At 52.6% G+C, this 19,604-nt stretch overlaps 1 protein-coding gene across 3 annotated transcripts in view; it reads right to left on the bottom strand.

The window, feature by feature from the left end:
* Positions 1–19,604, bottom strand: part of RBFOX3 (RNA binding fox-1 homolog 3) — a 338,241-nt gene that overhangs the window by 247,081 nt on the left and 71,556 nt on the right. For all 3 annotated transcript variants that reach the window (XM_034790151.1, XM_034790152.1, XM_034790154.1), the window contains exon 2: positions 5,339–5,465. The gene's annotated coding sequence lies outside the window, so the exon portion shown is untranslated. The remainder of the gene's footprint in view (positions 1–5,338; positions 5,466–19,604) is intronic.

The raw sequence follows: 19,604 nt of genomic DNA, 5'->3' as shown, positions 1-19,604 counted from the left end.
TGAGATTCCCAGGGGCTTGCTAAGTGTCGAGTATAATCATCATTACTGCACGCCCCATGAGCACAACACTAGCTAGCACAACTGGTACTGTCTGCTCCAGACCAGCCTAAGATGTAACTAGCAGGGACCAGAGGAAGACAGAGCTGGAAGGTACCTCCTGGGTTGAATCTAGTCATTTGCTATGGCAGGCAACTCCACCGTATGATCCCATTCATACATTTATCAAGTTCCTTCTTCAAACTAGTTGGGTTGTTTGCCCCCACTCTTCCTAGTGGGAGGCTGTTCCAGAACCTCCCTCCTCTAATAATTAGAAATCATCTTCTACTTTCCAGCCTGTGGCTCTGTCTACACTACAGCTGATGTCACTCAGGGGTGTGAATATCCCCACCCCGAGCGACATACATTACACCGACGTAAGCGCTCCTGTGCACAGGGCTATGCTGCTCCCGTCGGCATAGAGCGTCTGGAGAAGGTCTATATGAACAGCATTGCACCGGCGCAGCAGCATCAACACAACCGCGTCACTGCAGCGCTGTTCATATAGACATGGCCTAAAAGTATTCGCGGACAGTTTGTCTCCATTTGTTCTGGTGCCAGCATTGTCCTTTAGCGTCAATAGCGTCTCGCTCTCCCTGGGGTTTACCCCCAACGTGTTTAGAGACAGCAATCAGATCCCCTCTGAGCCTTCACTTTGCTAGGCTGAACAAGTCAAGCTCCTTTAGTCTCCTCTGGTCAGCTCGGCTCTCCACTCCCCCGCTCATCCTAGGAGACCTTCTCTGCACCTGCTCCAGTCTGAATTCAGCTTTCTGGAGGTGGGGGGACCAGAAGTGCACACGGTATTGCAGGTGAGATCTTGCCAGTGCCTTGTACAATGGCATTAATCCTTCCCTATCTGTACTGGAAATACTGAGCGCATACATCCTAGGATCGCATTTACCTTTCTCACAGCCGCATCAGTCCTCCTGTGATTGACAAGTACACCCAGGTCTTTCTCCTTCTCTGTTGTTTCTGAGAAGCCCACAGCTTATAGCAGAAAGTCTTATTATAGGGCATGACTTTGCACTATTAAATTTCATCCAGGGTGTTGGGCTGGCTGGTCATTCTGTTGGGGGTTATTCCCTTGAGCAGACAGCACCTCAAGGCCAAGCCCTTTGGCTCAGTGACTCTGGGGTGTGTGTGGGGAGGAGACACTGCTCGCCCCTCTCTTAGGAGGCCTGGCCTGCATGCGCACAGGACTGGCTGCTCTCACCAGCACATTCTGCACCAGCAGCAGCACTGCTTTGGACTACATCTCATAGGCTGGCAGGTAAGAGGAGGAAGGCAGCTGCCCGCTATCCAGTCTGCCAGCTCAGCCTCCTCTGCGACCCTGGGAACACAGGGTGTTCACTGAAGTTGCCCTACAGTAGGAAATAGACACAAATCTTGTTACATGTGGGCTGAGCCTCCCTGGCCATGTTTTCTATAAATCTCCTGGAATTTATTATATGATAACTAGCTTGGAAAAGCTAAATTAAATCCATAGCCAAGAAACTGACTTTCAAGCGTGACCTAATTTACTTTCTTGAAGAAGGGAGAGGAGCTGGGGTGGGAGGGATGGGGTAATACCTTTGGCAGTCATTCATAGGATGACCTCTCTTTGCAGCTGCTCACACCTTCCTCCTCCCCCCCCCACTCCTCTCTTCAGCCTCACCAGCCACTTTGGGGATGGAGCTGCACAGCCTTTCATGTCTAAGCGGATCTAGCACTCCCACTCACTGGAACAAAAGCACCTTGAGGGCTCCCCTTTTAGATGTTTTTTCCTTTAAGAAGCGCTTTCTTCCCGGGGGGTTCCATCAGATTTCAGGCTGACAGAGAGTATATTTGCAGAAGCTAAGTTACACTGTGTTCTCTCCTTGATCCAGGCCTGTCCTGCATCCCATTAACCCAATCTTCATGCAAAGCCCCCAGCATCCTCACTTGAAGTTTGTGGCTTGGAAACCAATGCCCTCTTGCAAGGCCTCAAGCGAGAACAAGCCCTCCCGCCCCGCCCTTCCCCATGAGAGGAAGTTGAAGGACAGCAAGGAAAACAAGACAGAGAAAATGTGGATGGGGAGATGCTAGGGGTTGGGAGAGTAATTGGTGTAATGCTCTAGCCCAGAGATTTCCAGACTCTGGCCCATGGAGGCCTGACTGGCCACAGGCGGCCGGCTCCTTCTCCTTGTTTCCAGCAGCTAAGGCCATGTCTTCACCACACGAACAGGGAGGTTTTGACTCAATGGAAAAAACAGAGAAGCCCAGACACAGGTTGATTTTACCTCAATGTAGTTGAGATCAACCCTATACTCCTCACCTGAGGTGTTAATCTTGATTACATGGAGGTAACAACCACTTGTACCTTCCCTCCACTAGGGGAGACTCACTGGATGTCAAATGCACACCTAGTGTTGCAGCGAATACCTAGCCAGAATCACAGTAAGAGAAGCTAAACATACATCAAACACTTCCCCCGGGTTATGATGTGACTGTAAACTGGAGGAGAGGGGGATCCATTGGATGGCCAATGGGAGGGGAGGTGCCCCCAAGATACTCAGGGCTTGTCTACACTGGCAATTAACAGCGCTTTCTCAAAAAAACATCCCCCTGAACGTAGCAAGTTGCGGTGATGTAAAGTGCCAGTGTAAACAGTGCCTCAGCGTTGGCAGCTGCACCCCTTGTTGAGGTGGGTTTTTTAGAGCACTGGGAGAGCGCTTTAGCATTGCTAGTGAAGACTAACCCTCAATCAAAGGCTGCCCTACACACCAAATGGAACCAAAATAATTCAGCCACTAACTTATTCTGGAATAGCAGTGACCTATTTCAGTGTTGCTTAAGTGGGTAAAAAACAACACAAGCTAAGTCAACATAAGAGATTTATACTGGGCCAAGAGTGACCGTAAGAGACTGGCACGGAAACACCATGTGGTGCAAGCTAAAATCCATTTCATTCTTGGGGTGCCAGGTTGTGTGCAGACCAGCCCTAAGATGTGCTCCCGGGGTGAAAAAGTCTGAGCACCCCCTGCTCTAGGCTTCCACCTCCATGGGATGCAAGTCTGGTGAGCTCAGCCTACTCCCTTTACCCAATGACTGAGACCACCTCCATTCTTCGGTATGATTCAGGGTGACTGGCAGCCTCTGCTCAGGAGACACTCATGCCTGCAAGAACAGGGATGCTACAAGCTAGGACTGAGGTGCACAGCAGAGCTGCGAGTGGGGCGCCCTTGGACTGCAATAGCTAGTGGGTCTCCAAGAGAGGACAGGCAAAGTAAGAGTGAGGGTTAGGGCTGGAATAGCAGAGTGCTGCTGTTCTGGACCGAGGCGCACTGGCAGAGTTGTGTGTGGGAAGCTTGCATAATAATGCCTGCCCACACAACGCCTGCTTGTAGCCAGCGTGATCAAAACCTCACTTGCATGAGCAATATCATCCACCCAAAGTTTGGAAAAAGACGAAAAAGCTTCAAGGTGATATACAGAGCTCAGCTTCCTTTGCTCCCTTCAAACAGATTAATGCAGCTAGGGAAATAGGCCTGTGCCGCCTCTTCATAGAGGCAAGGCTTCTCTTTAATCCGTCTCTCAGGACGACCTCTGCCCCCAGCGCCGGGATGAAGATTCTCAAAATCTCGTTCCTTATTTTACGATTTCAGGGCATGCACTGGGGATTGACAAAAGAATGGAGAAATTAACGTGCAAAAAGCAGCCACCGCAAGGCAGAGAGATGCACAATAGCCAGCCTGCCCAGCCTCTCGCTCCTCGGACATACAGCAGCAAGCTAGCTGGGGAGGGACAGGCTGTTCCCACCTCCCAAAACCAAAAGGAACCACGAACTCCTGCTGCCAAAAGGTTACATGGCTGTGATGGACCAGAGCCATCAGGTCTGGCGTTGGCCCTTCTGAGGAGATGTCTACACTAGATATTTTTTTTTAAACCTGGGGTTGGCTGCGATCAAGGTAAAAACTACAGTGCCTGGTCTCTTCTAGGATTTTACAGAGAGATCACGATCTCCAAGTAAAGACGCACTTTTTGGGGCGGAGCTGGGGAGGGGGGCACTAAAGACACAGCAGCATTGGCATCTAAGAGATCCTTGCAGCCAGCTCTCCAGATCAGATCCTGGAAGGAAAGGCCACGTTTCCAAACCCGGACGCATGGTTTGCATGGACAAACAGGCACAGTGGGGCAAAAGGGTCCTACTGTATGTGCAGTAGGTTGCACTGAGCAAACAAGTCAGATGGTTTTGGAAAATCTGCCCAGCATCAGCACTCAGGGGTGGACTGTGAAACTGGGGGCAGAGGGGAGGGGCAACCAATTCTGCTCCACTAAAGGTAATGAAAATGGACAGAAAACCCCTTTGTTGGCATTAGGCATTTTTTCCATCTGCCACCAGCTGAGGTCAGTGCTCCCAAAGTCACATAGCTTCCAGAGGCTGTTCCACCTGGCCTCGCTCCATCTGTGATCCTGCTCCATCCCAACCAGTAGGTCAGACACCTCGCTCTGCCTGGCCACACCACAATCCTCCCAGGAGCAGCTGCACTTTACTGCTGTACTTAAGGCTGGAAAGGAAAGATACTGAGGGCTGGGTCTAGGGGAGAATGTAGCACTAGTGTAACCTAAGGTGTGAATTTAAATCGGTGTAACTGAGCAATGAACTGGAGAGGGGAGACACTACAGTGAGAAGGGGCCATGCGTACGTACACAGACACATGGGGGGGGCTGGGGGAGGAGCTACACCACGGGGAACAGAGACAGTATTTGATAGTGGATCTCACAGTTGGATTGTGGACATAGAACGTTAGTTTTGCATCGTGTATGTGATGTCAATACACATTTGTGCGTGATGGTGCAGGGCTGTTTGCGTCTGGGTGCATGCGCACACCTTGGTAATCCCTCCTTTCTCTCAGTAAGATTTTCCAGGCCTGTACTTGGAACAAAGCTTCTCCCCAGGCTGAGAACTCTTACAACTCTGACACTACACCCCACGAGGCACAGCTGGGGAGACAGCAGCCGGCAGGATAAATGCACCCTAGGTGTGCCCTCGTGTCTCATCCTCCCACCAGGACCCGAACACTGTCATGGGGCCGGATCCTTCCTGCAGTCTTTCCCCTGAAGGTTCCCACTGTCCAGCTCCCTTCACAAGGGGCTGGAACCAGGGCACCTGCACAAACGTGGCTATGAAGTCCCCCTTTACTGGAATGCTTGTGTAAGATTTCCAAGGGGCGTGCAGCACACACACCCCTACTCCCCACAGCACCTAGAGGGTAAAATCTCATGTCCCAGCTGTAGAACACCCAGCCTCCCCCACTTCCTCTGCTCAGCCAAAGAGTCTCACCTCCAAGGAGGGGCACCTCTCACTGAGGGCACTGTGGGTCTGGGCCTGGGGCGGTTACTTCACGAACTTTGCTGGCCCTCAGAGTCGGAGGCAAGAGCCGTCAGGGTCTCCGTGGCAACTTCTGAACCTGAAAGAAAGAGAGGGAAACTCCAGTTCCTGTTCCTATCCCAGTGTCCTTATCAATAATAAAGGAGGGAGGAGGATGCAGACAGCAGAAAAGCTCAATTGTTTCTAAATGGCACAGTTTCCATGTGGCAACACAGACTTAATTAAGTCTCTTTTATTATTATTAGAATAGGAGTGCCTCATGGGTAGCCGCTCTGAATCCCACTTGCATTGGCTTGTGAGGAGAAATGCAACAGCCCCATCTACCCAGGGACACTTCCAGCCCCCGAGATTGTGGGCCTACCATCCGCTTTTCTCGCCCTACAGGATGGTCCCAGGCAAAGCCCAGCGTTGTCTTTGAGCTTGTACCTCAGAAGATCCAAGTGTAAACCACAGGTGCCCCCTGCCGCAGCCCTGGCCACTCACACTGGCTACAGCGCAGCATTAAGAATCCAGGAACCCAAGCTCCCACTGTGAATGGGAAGAGTTGGGGGCCTCTGGCACATGTGGTCACATTAGTGAAAGGAAAGAGACCCATGATGCCCTAGACAACCCGGCAACATAGGCAGCCCTGGAGAAGCACACTTCACCCCTACCCTGCTGTCCCTGGGCACAAAGCAGGTTAACAACACACGCTTCATTCCAAGCACAGGCCTGCATGAGTCTGAAGGCTCGACATTCCCTGCGTTAACATCTCTGGCTCAGCCTCCAGGTCTGAAAGGGAGAAGAAGTGCCCTGCTCCCAGCTCAGCCAGCCCCAGGAGTGCAAGTACCAAGGCAATTCCTCCCTTTGTAGGGTACGAGTAGCATGCTTGGGCTGGGTCTGTGGGAGGGTGTCCCACGGAGCAGTGTTTGGGGGATTCTTGGCTGTGCTGCGGACATCAGAGAAAGGCATACCATTTTTAAATCCCTTTGCCTGCCCACTCCCCCTCCTTTCTTTGAAAGCCGCAGCTTCGTCCCACATTGATCGCGACAGGTTTGTTTTGTTTTTCGCGACCCAATGGAATGGAAAATAATTTAACAGCTTGTCCCCTACTATAATGGGACTTTTTCCCTTACTCCTCACTAGGAAGACCATCAATCACAGTGCTGAATGGAATACATCCACCCCATGACCTCAGCCATGCAGTTCCCCCACCCCCCACCTGTGAATTATGGAGACCGCATCGCTCGGTGGGACAGGCTCAATGCTCCAGCTTCAAGCTGAAAGCAGAGATTTATCCCTGTGGCGGAATAGGGGGCAGAGGCCAGAAGATAAGTCACAGAAAAGCCGCAGGAGCCTCTCTCAAGGTCCTCCAAGGTTGGCTCGTTAAAAAGCAAGGAGAGGACAAAAAAATGCCCGCAGTGGCGCAGCTCACAAATAACCCTCCAGCTTGCAAATAAAAGAGAAGCTGAAAGGGAGCCTGGCACCTGGGATGGGCTCTGCAGCAGTGCCAGCTAAGTTCATCTGCTGGAGGCCCTGCTGCAAAGCGCCTGGGCCGCAGGACCTGTGAAATGGACAGCTCCCCGAGCACCCATCTCATCAGGGAGCCAGGAAATGAACCCGGTCAGTGCTCATATGGGGGCTGTCACTTTCTATCTGGTGCCGTAGCGTGACAGTCCCCATCTTGCACTGCCTGCTGTAGTACTGGAGGAAGGGAAGAGCGGGAAGCAGCCCTTCAAACTCCAGCCAGGGGGCAGACGCAAAGGAGGGCAGGTGGAATCCAAACACCACGCACAGTACTGCCTCTGCCAACTCAGAGGAGATGCTGGGAGAGCAGCTCCCTTCTTCCCCCAGAGTTGCACGGCTCACTCTCCTGCCCCCAGCGTTGCAAGGGCAAAGGGCAGGGTAATGGGAGCAGGTGTTGCCCTGGGTGGAAATGGTTCATCATGCACAGTACCAGCTGTTCAGCAGGCCCAGGAGAAGGCAGATCTCACTGACTGTGGCACAGAAGGCAGCATCCCTCCCTCGGTGGTCATGCCCACCCCTCCTTCCCCAGAAGACCCTGACACAGCTGCCAGAGTAGAACCCCCACCCCCAGGAATAGGCAGGGATCAGTTCTGTGGGATTCACCCCTCACAGGCCATAACAGGAGTGGAGCAGTAGGGCTGAAACCTGTGCTGCACCTCAATCCCTAACCAGCTGTACCACGCGGGGGGGCTGGTGGGATTCTTCCCTCCCTCCTCCCGCAGCAGCTGAGCTGTTGGCCTGGGCTGAGGCACCTCCCGGGAGATTGGCACAGTCCTGAAGGCAGTGTGTGGCCTGCTAGGCACAATCGCGTTCCTCCGGCTCAATAATTAAACCTCTGCCTGGGAACCGGAGGGGCTCGGTAATTGAAGTAGCCTCAGGCCGTGGAGGTTCCATATGGCCAGAGCGAAGCGACGCAGCCCCTAGTGCCGGTGCCGGCCCAGCTCCTGGCCAGAGGCAGTGGGACACGGAAGTGCTGGGCAGCAGAAGGGAACAAACTCGCTCTCCAAGTGGGGGCAGCTTTGCTCTTCATGTCTCTCTCCATCCCCAACTGCCAGGCTCCATGCCCTCCCCGCCCCAGCTAGGGTGGGGTCTGGCTTGGGAAGCGGCACTTACTTGGCTGAATAGGGGGTGGTGTTGGAAGAAGCTGGTGGATCGCCCCAGGCTGCCTGCCCCATGCACACTCCCATGCAGCAACGGGCCCCCCAGAGCTGTTCCACATCACGCACACCCAGAAACCCAAAGAAAGAATCACCACCCTTCCCCCAAGGCAACAAAACACAGACGGGGTGCTGTGGCCTCAGGGCTCTTCCCCACCCCCAGGAGCCAAGGGGAGAGGGCCCTGGACCTCTAGGGAGCCTGGAAGGAAGAGCCGGAGGCACAGGCCAAATGAGAACAGGGATACGCCGTCAGGAGTGGAGGGGAGCCAGGACAGAGATGCTGGCACTTGGGCTGGGGGTGGTAGGCCAGACACCAGAGCCACTGGAAAGAGCCTGCTCAGATGGTGACTCCAGCAGAAGATGGCCAGACAGCTCAGCCACCCAAGGCCCCACTCCTCCAGCCACCAGCAAACTGGGGGCAGTTCTAGAATTCCCACCCCCCAGGACAGCAGCACAGAGTCTGCGATAGCAAAGGCAAAGCGGACACGACAGCGGGCTCACATCCTGTTACCCCAGCGGCACGGCTCATCGGCTGCCATGACAGTCACAAGCAGATTCCCATCAGCCACTCTAGTAACAGCTGTTTACAAAGTCATCAGCAAGTAAAATCCATCTGCCCAGTCCCAGAGAGAGCATGGTCTTGTCTGGCCTGCCCTCCTCACCAGCCGGGGAAGGAAACAACGAGCAGTACCTGCTATAAGAGCATCCTTCTTCAGAGGGGTTAAAGTAGTTTACACACAGCTGGCCTCCCACTGAAAAACTAGGGAGTGCAGGGAGAGGGAAGTGACTGGGTCGAGGTTATAGTCACTGGCAGAGCTTGGAATGGAACCCAGGAGTCCTGGTTCGCTGTTCCCTGTTCTGACCATTAGTTAACGCTGCCTACTGCAGCCAGCCTCCCCCTGCTACATGCACTGGTTATCCACCAACCCGACAGGCTGCTCTTTCTCTCCCCATAGCTTGCTCCAGCCCTACAGAGGTTTAATGTGAGAACAAAGCAGCAAATTCATGTATTTCTTCTCAGTGTTCAAATCCCAGAACGTCCCCTGCCCTGTGATTCCGCTGCACGATTCAGTCCCCGAGTCTCTTCACCTGAACAGACACTTGCTCCTGGAGGGAGCTGTGCCCACGGGGCCCTGCAGACAGGAGGGAGGCAGCAGGGAAGCCCCGCTGGGCAGAGGGGTGATGCCAAGCCTGTCACTGGAGGGAATGGCTCTATCCTGATCCTGAAGCCGGTCTCTGCTTTACAATAACTAATTAGCCAGGGTGAAAGGTTACGGCAGGAACTCCCAGCCCTGCTCCCCCACATAGCCCTTTCCAAGCCCTCACTAAGTAAAAACCATCTCCTGCTCATCATACACTGAGCTCAGTCACCCATCCCTGCCTGGCAGCATCAGAATTCACCACTGTCACTGAACTTGGGGCAGATGCATCAAACAGCACCAGTCCTCTCCTAGATGTGCTATCACCGAGCTCTGCCCAGGCCACAACACACTGAAAGACGCAAACACAGACCCTGGAATCCCCATGCCTGGATTTAGCACCAGGGAACCTGGATTCCTGCCACAACATCCTATCAAAACTCACCACTCAGCACAAGGACACTGGGCAGAGGAGGCTGCTGCCCTCCCGGGGGTGAAGAGCCTCATGAAGTTGTCCAACACTGCAAGGCACAAAGCCAGCTCCACTGCAGAAAGTGTTAATGTTTCCATCCCACTGCAGAACACATGACACACAACCCAGAGAAAGAACAAACCTGGGAAGTAACTTGGTTACTAACAAAAAGTTCTGACCTGCCCAAACTCACTGGAATTCCCCTTCACCTAACTACACCCCCTCCTTAGTCTGCCTACTCCTGATTAACATGCACATCACCAAAGCTCACTCCTCCCCCTGCACTCCATGCTTCTCATCCAGCCCCCTCCATCAGATCCACCTTTGAAGTCAATTTGTCATGGCCCAATTTTCTAAACCACTCTGCAGAGAAGCCCAATTGCTGTTCTTCCTTAAATTAATCTCTGTTTGTGGCTCCTCTTCCCTCTCCCTCTGATTAATTTTAAGTTACAAGAAACTAGCTCTGAGTTCAGGGTTAAATGGGGATTCAATTGTTTGGGATTTTTAGAGGGTTTTTTGATCACACATCAAGCTTTTCTTGTCAACATCTCACACAGCTGTTGTTAATCGCCAAGAAAACCACAAACCCATATGCTGGGCTCTGAGCTCACAGACAGCGCCGGGGTAAGAAGGTTCCATGCACATCACATACCAGTAACTGCAGGGTGAGGGAGAACTGGAACCCAGTGCTATAGCAGGAAACCTGGCCCAGAACCGCTCTCCCAGACATTCTGCCAGCTGATAAATAAGGGGGAGAACCCCAGGGCAGGAGTTTGTGCTGAACAAAGTCCTATTGCAAAGAAAAAGGAACTCCACGGCCTTCCAGACACAGGGAAAGGCACCCAGATACCATTTCAGCTGATTGAGCACTGGGCACCGAACCCCTGTTTGAAAAAGCCAATGTAGCTGCTTGTCAGTTGGTGGGAACAGCCCAATGGACACCACTTGAGCCTGTTAAAGAACTCTGGTAAATATGAGGGGACTACAGCAGTGGGGCCCAAACTTCTCCTCTCCCACCCCCCCTTGCCAGTAATGGAATGTGTCTGCACACACACACACCCTGGGCCCAGAGTGGGGCTGAGTGGCACTCTGTCCCGGCCCCCCCAGGGGGCTGGCCAGGGCCCTGCTGTGCTCCCCCCTGCATTCCTCTGCACCCCCCTAGGGTGGTACACCCCACAGTTTGGGGACCACTGCTCTACCAGGTGTGCAGGGGTTTTCTTTAATCAGAGTTCCAAGACTCGCTACCGACAGCTCGGCTCCCAGTGGCAAGCGGTGGGAGGAAGGCACTGTCTGAGGGCTTATCTACATTTAAAATGCGATTGTGGTGTAGCTGCCCCGCTGTAGCACCTCAGAGAACACCCTACCTATACGGACGGGTGGGCTTCTCCCATCGGTGTAGCTGCTCCACCTCCCCAAGAAGTAGAAACTAGGTTGACAGGAGAATTCTCCCACCGACCTAACACTGTCCACACTGGGGGTTAGGTCAGTTTAACTGCGTCATTCAAGGGGGTGGATTTTTCACACCCCTGAGTAACATAGTTATACCAACCTAATTTCCTCATATAGACCAGGCCTTAGAAACACCTTGTCTTCAAGAGCTAGAGACCCCAGAACATCCCTAGGTAAGCTGTTCCAATAGTTACCTTCCCTGTTAAAATGTACCCCTTATTTCTAATCTGACCTTGTTTAGCTGCAGGTTCCAGACATTGGTTCTCATTAGTTACCCAAAGCCTCGTGGTGCAGAACAGACCTACCAGCACCACTCTTAATGTCGGTCATGTTTACGCAGGGCCAAGTTCCAGGCACTGCTGCTTCACTCCTACTATGGCAATAAAGCTGCAAACCTTAAAACGGGATGAAATACAATAGGGTTATTTTTTCGGTGTCTTCCATGCTCTAATGCAAGCCCATGGGTGGGCAGTGAGGGTGGAGAATTGGGGCTGGGATGGTCTGCACCAGCAGCCTGGGAGCAGTGGGAGTCAGTTATCTCCAACAGGAGAGCAGTTCATTAAACACCTATGCAGAAATGTGTTCAGACCCACCAGGAAGCCTCTGCCTACCATGTGCAGGATCCCTGCCTGCCCTGGCCCTGTGCCGCTCCCAGAAACAGCCGTCCCGTCCCTGCAGCCCCTGGAGGGCGGGGACAGGGAGTCTCTGCATGCAGCCTCTGCCCCAAGTGCCAACTCCACAGCTCCCATTGGCCGGGAATAACACCGCAATTCCTTCCCCCAGCCCTGAGCCCCCTCCTGCACCCAAACTCCCTCCCAAAGCCTGCACCCTCACCCCCTCCCAGAGCCTGCATCCCACACTGATGAGCAGTAAAGGGGGGGGGCTTTCGGCAGAAGGTCGCACTCCAAGTTTGTGCAGCCCAAGATAGGGTAACCTGCTCTGAGATCAGAAGCTGTTTCCCACTTATCTGTTCTGAGCCTGGTATCTGCGCGACAGAACATGGCATTTGGTAATGGGATTTTGATGTTCAACAGAAGATGCTTTCCTGAGTCTCACTTTACGTCACACGCGGAGATAACCACGACCATCAGGTGCCACTGAAGAATGCTAAAGAGTTTGAACTTTTACTTGACAGGAGCGGGGATAACTTTGTATTTAATTGTGAACTTGGCAGAATTATTACGTATTTATTTCAGCCTTAAGCTGCCCATCACAATGCCCCCTCTCCACCACTGCAGGTGCAGCAGGTAATCCAACAAGGACATCCAAGCACCAGTCTCTTCTAACTGAAGCCCCCGGCCGCCTGGCAGGCAGGCTGCCCTATACTTCGCCAGCAGTGCTACAGTTTTGGGATTGCAGAGACACTGTAAGTGACCATCAGTTCCCACTCCCTGCCCTCACACACGTCCAAAGGGCTGGAGCTCAGCTATCAGTGCAAGACACCACTGCCACGTGACTTCACTGAGAAGAAGCGTGGGTGTTTTTAAGTCAGGGTGGCTCAGTCTCGGCTACAAAAGTCAAACCGGACCGGGGGCAGAGCACACCAAGTGGCCACTGCCAGTCCAGAGCAAGCTCCCATCTGTGCCAGTGCTGCAGGACCACCCTTGTCCCAGTGCAAAGGGTGAAATGGGCCTAATGGGGGCCAAACAGCTCCCCACTCTCCTGTCTCATGCAGCTGCCCCCAACCACTGTACCCTCCGCAGCCCTGCTGCTGGAAATCATCATCTGCACTCCTCCACAAGTCTTGGCTTCCCCACAGCGTATGGGGACCCTGCTACAGATCCTGCTTACAGGAGGTTCATCCCAGCAACCTCCTCTCCACCACAGAGGGACTGCTCCTTGCCTCCCCTCTTCACACCACTCCCTGGGGCCCCAGAACAGCTTCCGGGCTCGAGTGGTTGCATCTTGGACCCACGCCTCGCTGACCTTTGGGGAAACACGCCAATACCACTTTAGGTTCCGTGACTACAGCACCTGCCGCAAGCCCATCCCGAGGGATGCCCAAAGCTCGGGCACAACCGAAAGCCCAGGAACAAACCCTACCCACCTGCGTCTCCCATAGCCCATTGCCACTGCAGCCCTCGGGAGGAACATCCCTGCACTGAGAGGTGGCTGGGCTCTCCAGTGCTGTGAGATCGCTTTACTCCAATTATCCTGGACTTAAGACAGCAGGGTTAAAATTGCCCCTCAGAGTCCTGGCGTCTCAGTCCCAGATACATGCCACCACCTCGGGGGGCAGCGATGCCACAGCACGCACCTTCTGGGAGAAATTTAATCCAGACAGGGCTTCCTCACCCCTGTTGGAGCTGCAAGCCGAGCAGGAGGGAACTGGAGCCCAGCACCACTGCATATGCTCCCTTGTGCTAGGGATTCGCAGCATGACTCCTTTAACCCTGGCCCGCCCCCGACTGCCCAGCCCTGCCTGTCAGCACCACAGCATCCGGACACTTCCCTGGGGACCACCATGCTCAGGCAGGAACATGGCGCCAGGGACAGGTAGCGAATCAGAGAGCACAGAACCACCTGCCACCTCCATGCCTCGTTCCCCTCCATGTCCCCAAGGAGATGGAGGGTGCCACGTCATACCCCGGCAGATGGCAAATGCCCGGCTGTCACTGCAGACAGAGCAAAGGAAAGGAGTCACCAGGGATTCAGCCTGACTGGCATGCCCCCAAAAGGAATGCCGCGGGCAGAGCAGAAGGCAGGAGTCCTCTCTGTAGCTGTCATCACATGGCAGGAGCCTGTGATGCAAGCACAGGTGAAGAAGAAGGGAGACAGACACACCTGGGGGATGGGAACAAATGCCAGGGGAGGTGTTAGGGCAATCACCAGATCTCCAGCAGGAGAACGGGAGGGTGCAGCAGATTTTCCTCCGCAGCCAGTTCTGGCGAGAGCCACTCCGGAGCGCCCTCTCCCGAGAAAGGAAGTGACGCCACTTCAGAAGACAGGAAGAGGAGCTGCAGAAACATCATGGAGAGCATCACGCCTCAGGACAGCACAATGAGAACACACCCAGGCAAGCAGGGCTCTTCGCGGAGGAAGGTAGTGATGAAGCTCTGCTCACAGGAGATCATGGAGGCCAAGAAGACGGTTGCAGTCTATTTTTCTGCACAGGTGCATTAAGTATTCCACACCGCACATTTGCTGTAAATCACTTCCTATTCAGGCTCACTGCTGAGGGTCTCTGAAGGTCGATTTTCCATGGTTATGACAACAAAAAGTAAAATTGGGTCAAACCTGAAAGGTATTATCTTCCTCCAAGCTGCTAAATGCACAATAGTAATGAGGTTGGTTAAGCAATTCACCCACGGACTGCATTATTTGCTCTGAAGATGTATTAACCAGTTAAATGAGCGTGATAAGACAGCTCTGCTTATTTCTCTCACCAGCCACACAGAAGATCTGAGGTTCCAGGTCTCCGTATTCCAGCGAACAAAACAAACCCAGCGAACGTGCTGACAAAGGAGAATGGTGCACTCAAACAGCCCCAGGCCAGGCTCCTTCCCACTTGACCCGTAGTAAGAAAGAGAGAACTTTAAAAACATCCAGCAGCTGAAATCTATTTGAAAAAAATAACCATACTTGCCCCTCCCCCTCTTCTTTTTTCCTTCTTCTTTCACTCCCCCCTTCCCCAAGCTCCTGATAAGAATGAATGAATCGAGCAGGATCCCATGTGGTAAGCAAGGCAGAGAAAGACTTCGAAGAAACTCAGCTTCCAGGGACAAGCTCACAAACTTGCTCAGCTCCCAGGGGTTCACTCGAATATATTTCCACATCCTGCTATTCTCTTTAGAAACTACCGATTCGTTTCACTGGCCACCCACTCGCCTGCCAGCACAACTTTAAAGGCTTCATCCAGAAGCACCAAATGAACTTGCCTTTTCAGGTTATTGCTAGTAACTTGCATCGGAGGAAGCGCTGGCATTTGGGATCTGATGAATCTCAGGAAGTGGATTATGCTGCATCCAGCTATTTCTGGACACAGGAGCAGCCCGTACCAGTTTGGAGGGCACAGGAAGGGTTTGGACACAGCTCTGTTGTGTCTATACAGTGTCCAGCCGATGGGGCCATTCATCCCAACACAAACACTAAGAGTCGGGGGGGGGGGGGGGGGGGGGGGGGCTCCTTTATTCTTTATGGGAGTTTTTGGAGATCAACACTTTTTAATATAAATGTCACTGACATATACAAAGCCATGGCCCTTGAATACACGTGATGTTTTATGAGTCCCATGTAAACAAAGAAAAAGAACATTTTAATTAACGTTATACAACCCCGAAAGGACTAAGACAGAACACCATGGAACTGTAATAAAAAGCATCTGTTTACAACATCAGCAATGGACCTGGGCTGAAGGGTGAATCTGTTGTCTAACATCTCTGTTTCCTTTAAAGGCCCTGACCTCAGTGCAAAGTGGACCATGCTAGCTGTTCCTTAGTCTCAAGGCTACTGGATTACAAAGCCTTCGTTCAGAAAGCAATGCCCCATCCATCTGTGCCAACTGGCACAGCCTTGGTGCCTGGAACAATTTCAAAGCTCAGTTTCCCACCATGAGCCGACGTGGAGTGAGGCTGGAGCCTGAATGCTTTGGGTCTGAAGCAGTCACCTCACCCCTGGGAGCTGCTCCTGCTGTTGGACCCTGGCGTCTCTCTGATGGAATTACTGCTGAATTCCTGTATTGATCACCAAGACGACTGAAAGGGGAGGCGGCTCAGCTTTCTTGGAAGCTGGCTGGCTTCCTGCATCCTGCGGGGCACTCCACCTTCCCGCTGGGGCAGCCAGATGCAACTCCAAAGAGTGCCAAGGGGCTGAGAAAAGGTTCGGCTCATGCTGCCCCTAGAAGCTGAATCCCCCAGCAAGACGTCTGAGTTGGAGTCAGCCAAGCACATTTCAGGGGGCATTTTCCCAGTGCTCTCTCTAGACAGCTGCTGAAGGGCAGGATGTTGGGGTACATGTCAGAACAATGGGGGGCACAGAGCTCCCCCGTTAGGAGAAGGAAGATCCAGTCAGAACTGGAATCTGCTGCTCAAAACGGGGATGCCTCCTGTTCTTCCCCTCTCCGGGAAGCAGCTGACAGGACAGAAGGACTGTGGATGGTTTATTCCCAGCCAATGAAAGCGTGGGGGGGGACGGGAGAAAAAGCAAGAAGTTGCATGGATCACAGCGACTCCCATTGCAAGCTGGCCTGGAGGTGTGATCCGCTGCTTTGGCGCCATCCCCACCCAAGAGCACAGCGGCTCACTGAGTGGGGGAGGAGCAAATGCACATTTGCGTAATAATGTAACATGCAGATCTGTCAAATAATGAGCTCTGTCTGCCACATCAAATGATCAAATGGCCACCAGAGATGGCAACAGCCGGCTTAAATCACCCATGAGCAGGACCCAAATGACACATTAGGGAGACACAGATACAGCCTATATTTTTTCCTGATGAGCCTGCTGGCGACTTGCCACGAGGAAGTAGCTGTGTGGAGAAACGCCAGCGTTTTCTACCGTCCAAGGCTGCGTATGTCCTAGCAGCGTTTGTCAACACAACGCTTGGAAGCGGCAGCACCGTCCCTAGATGGCCCTATGAGAAATAGTGACAAGCCCTTCAGAGAGAGAAGGCCAAAAGTATCACCCGAAGTGGGGGCTGCAGCTCAAGAGGGGGGGCTGCATGCGTGGGAAGCCCAGAACTGGAGCAGCTGGGGGGCTGCAGGCCAAGACTGAGGCACTGAGGTGGGAGGCTGGGAAGAGAGAGAGGACCGGACTAGCAGGAGGGGTGTGGGTCACCGAGTGGAGCGCTGTCAGCAGACCTGATGGGGGTAAGCCCAGGACTGGACCCTCAGGGGAGTGGCTCTGACAGAGCTGTGCAGGATAAGGGTATACACCTGCCCACACTATGCCTGGTTCTAGCCAGGCTCATTAGTTCCTCACTCTCTGTAAAAGCAATGGGGGGGGGGACGTGCAGAACCACAAAGCACAGCAACCCTACAACTCTGGGCTGCGTGGAGTGCCCACGTTAACACAACAGGGCCGGAGGCTGAGTGTGACGAACACAAAGGGTCCAGGTGCTGCCACAGAACCCAGACACAGCCTTTTTCCCCCAGCACATTTTGCTCTGCTAGGCCAGGGCGCACAGAGCCTGGAGCCACCCGAGAATGCCTGTCTCATTGCCCTGCGCCTGTGGCATGGGGGCTGGCAGAGGGGGCACCAGAGGGACTGGCACGTCTCTGCGCTGAGGATTGAAGACGTAAAAATGAGCAAGTCTGAGAAAGAGGTCAGAGGCGAAGGAAAGAGGGCAGCTGAGCCAGACACCAGCCTTTGTCCCCCCGGCTTTGGGGAGGTGCATTTCCTGACGCTGAGCACCACGGCAAACCTCCAGTTCCATGCACGGCCGCTGGGTTTAGCCACCTGCCATCTTGGGGGGATCCCAGGAGACCCCTTTCTCAAAGAGCAGGATTCAGAGCAGCATGGGAGAGCTCCTGGCTCTCACACACCAGCAGCTCCAGCTCTCCTACCTGGTCAGGGACAGCATCAGACCGACAGCACTGCCCTAGCCCACACTGCCACTCGCCTGCCAGAAGAGGCAGAAAAGCCCAAACTCCACCAGCTTCCCCCTGCGGTGACCAGAACGGGGGGGTGACAGCGCTGGGGAAGGTTAGCATTCAGAACGGCACTGCTCACCCGTTTACGTGCACCAAGCAAATATCACCCGCTCACAGGTCCCTGTGTTCATTCTAGACTCAGACGAAGGCCAGCATCCTGCCTGGAGAGGGGCGTCCGCTCCCCATCCTCTGACAAATACCCACCTGTCTCTCAAGGTGACACCTTGGAAATGCAGGGATGTATTCATTACATCTTTCTCACTCCTCCTCTTCTTATTAGAGCTTAAACTCTTTCCCCACCATCTGCCATTCACAAGTCATATTTTAAAGAAGGAAGTGACAGCTTCCCTTTGATCAGCCCTCCAGAAACCCCGTCAGTTCAGGCGCTGGAAATGAGGAGAATTCATAATTCTGACTCGGGGTGGACTCTTGACCCCTGGCCGCCCCCCCCGGGACTGTCAGCTCTAGCAAGCATGTGCCCCTGACTGTCGATCCCATTCATGCTCTGTCCCCTCTTCCAGCACAGCAGGCTCAGGTTAGCTTTTAAAGTCATGCCTGGTTCAGCCAGGGAGTTCTTACTGAATTATCTTCAACCCCGTATATCAGGGAGCATTTATACAGCTGTCCTTCCCGACAGAAGACAAGGCTGTTGTGGAGAAACTAAATGAATTCTTTACATCAGTCTTCACTGCAGAGGATATGGGGGAGATGCCCACCCCAGCCATTCTTTTTAGGTAACAAATCTGAGAAACGGTACCAAATTGAGATGTCCAGTACAGGAGATTATGGAACAAACTGATATTGCTGTTTAAGTCAAGTCACCAGGACCAGGCGGTGTCCATCCAAGAGTTCTGAAGGAACTCAAATATGAAATTGCAGAAGTACTAAACTGTGGTATGTAGCCTATCAATTAAATCAGTCTCTGTACCAGATGACTGGAGAATAACTAATTATAATACCAATTTTTAAAAAAGAATCCAGAGCTGATCCTGGCAATTACAGGCTGATAAGCCTAACTTCAGTACCTGACAAACTATTGGACACATAGATGAAAATGATTTGTTGTGGAAGAGTCAGCACGGCTTTCGTAAAGGGAAATCACGCCTCACTAATCTAATAGAATTTTTGAGGATCTCAGCAAGGATGTGGATAAAGGTGATCCAAATGATATAGTGCAGTGGTTTTCAACCTGTTGTCCACAGACCCCTGGGAGTCCGCAGACTATATCTAAGATTTCCAGAGGGGTCTGCACCTCCAGTTAAACAATTTTAGGGGTCCACAAATGAAGAAATGGTTGAAACCATTGATATAGTGTACTTGGACTTTCAGAAAGCCTTTAACATGGTCCTTCAAAGACGTTCAAGCAAAGCAAGCAGTCATCGGATAACAGGAAGGAGCTATCATCGATCAATAACTGGCTAAAAGACAGGAAACAAAGGGTAGGAATAAACAGTCAAGTTTTCACAACAGGGAGAGGTAAATAGCGGGGTCCCCCAAGGATCTGTACTGAGACCAGTGCTGGTCAACATATGATCTGGAACAGTGGGTGAACAGTGAGGCGGCAAACTAAACTGGGTGTCTGGGCAATACAATGGCAGATGAAATTCAAATGTTGACAAATGCAAAAAAATACACATTGGAATAAATAATCCCAACTACACATTCAAAATGATGGGGTCTGAATTAGCTGTTACCCTTCAAGAAAGATCTCGGAGTCAATGTGGATATTTCTCTGGAAACATCTGTTCAATGTGCAGTGGCGTCAAAAAAGCGAACAGAATGTTAGGAAGCATTAGGAAAGGGATAGAAATAAAACAGAAAATATCAGACTACCATTATATAAATCCATAGTACACCCACGCTTTGAATCCCAAGTGCAGTTCTGGTCACCCCATCTCAAAAAAAT

This window comes from Trachemys scripta, chromosome 14 (assembly GCF_013100865.1).
Source record: "Trachemys scripta elegans isolate TJP31775 chromosome 14, CAS_Tse_1.0, whole genome shotgun sequence".
NCBI classification, from domain to species: domain Eukaryota; kingdom Metazoa; phylum Chordata; order Testudines; family Emydidae; genus Trachemys; species Trachemys scripta.
Note: the sequence above shows the minus strand (reverse complement) of the source record. Positions and strands in the feature narration are given on the sequence as shown.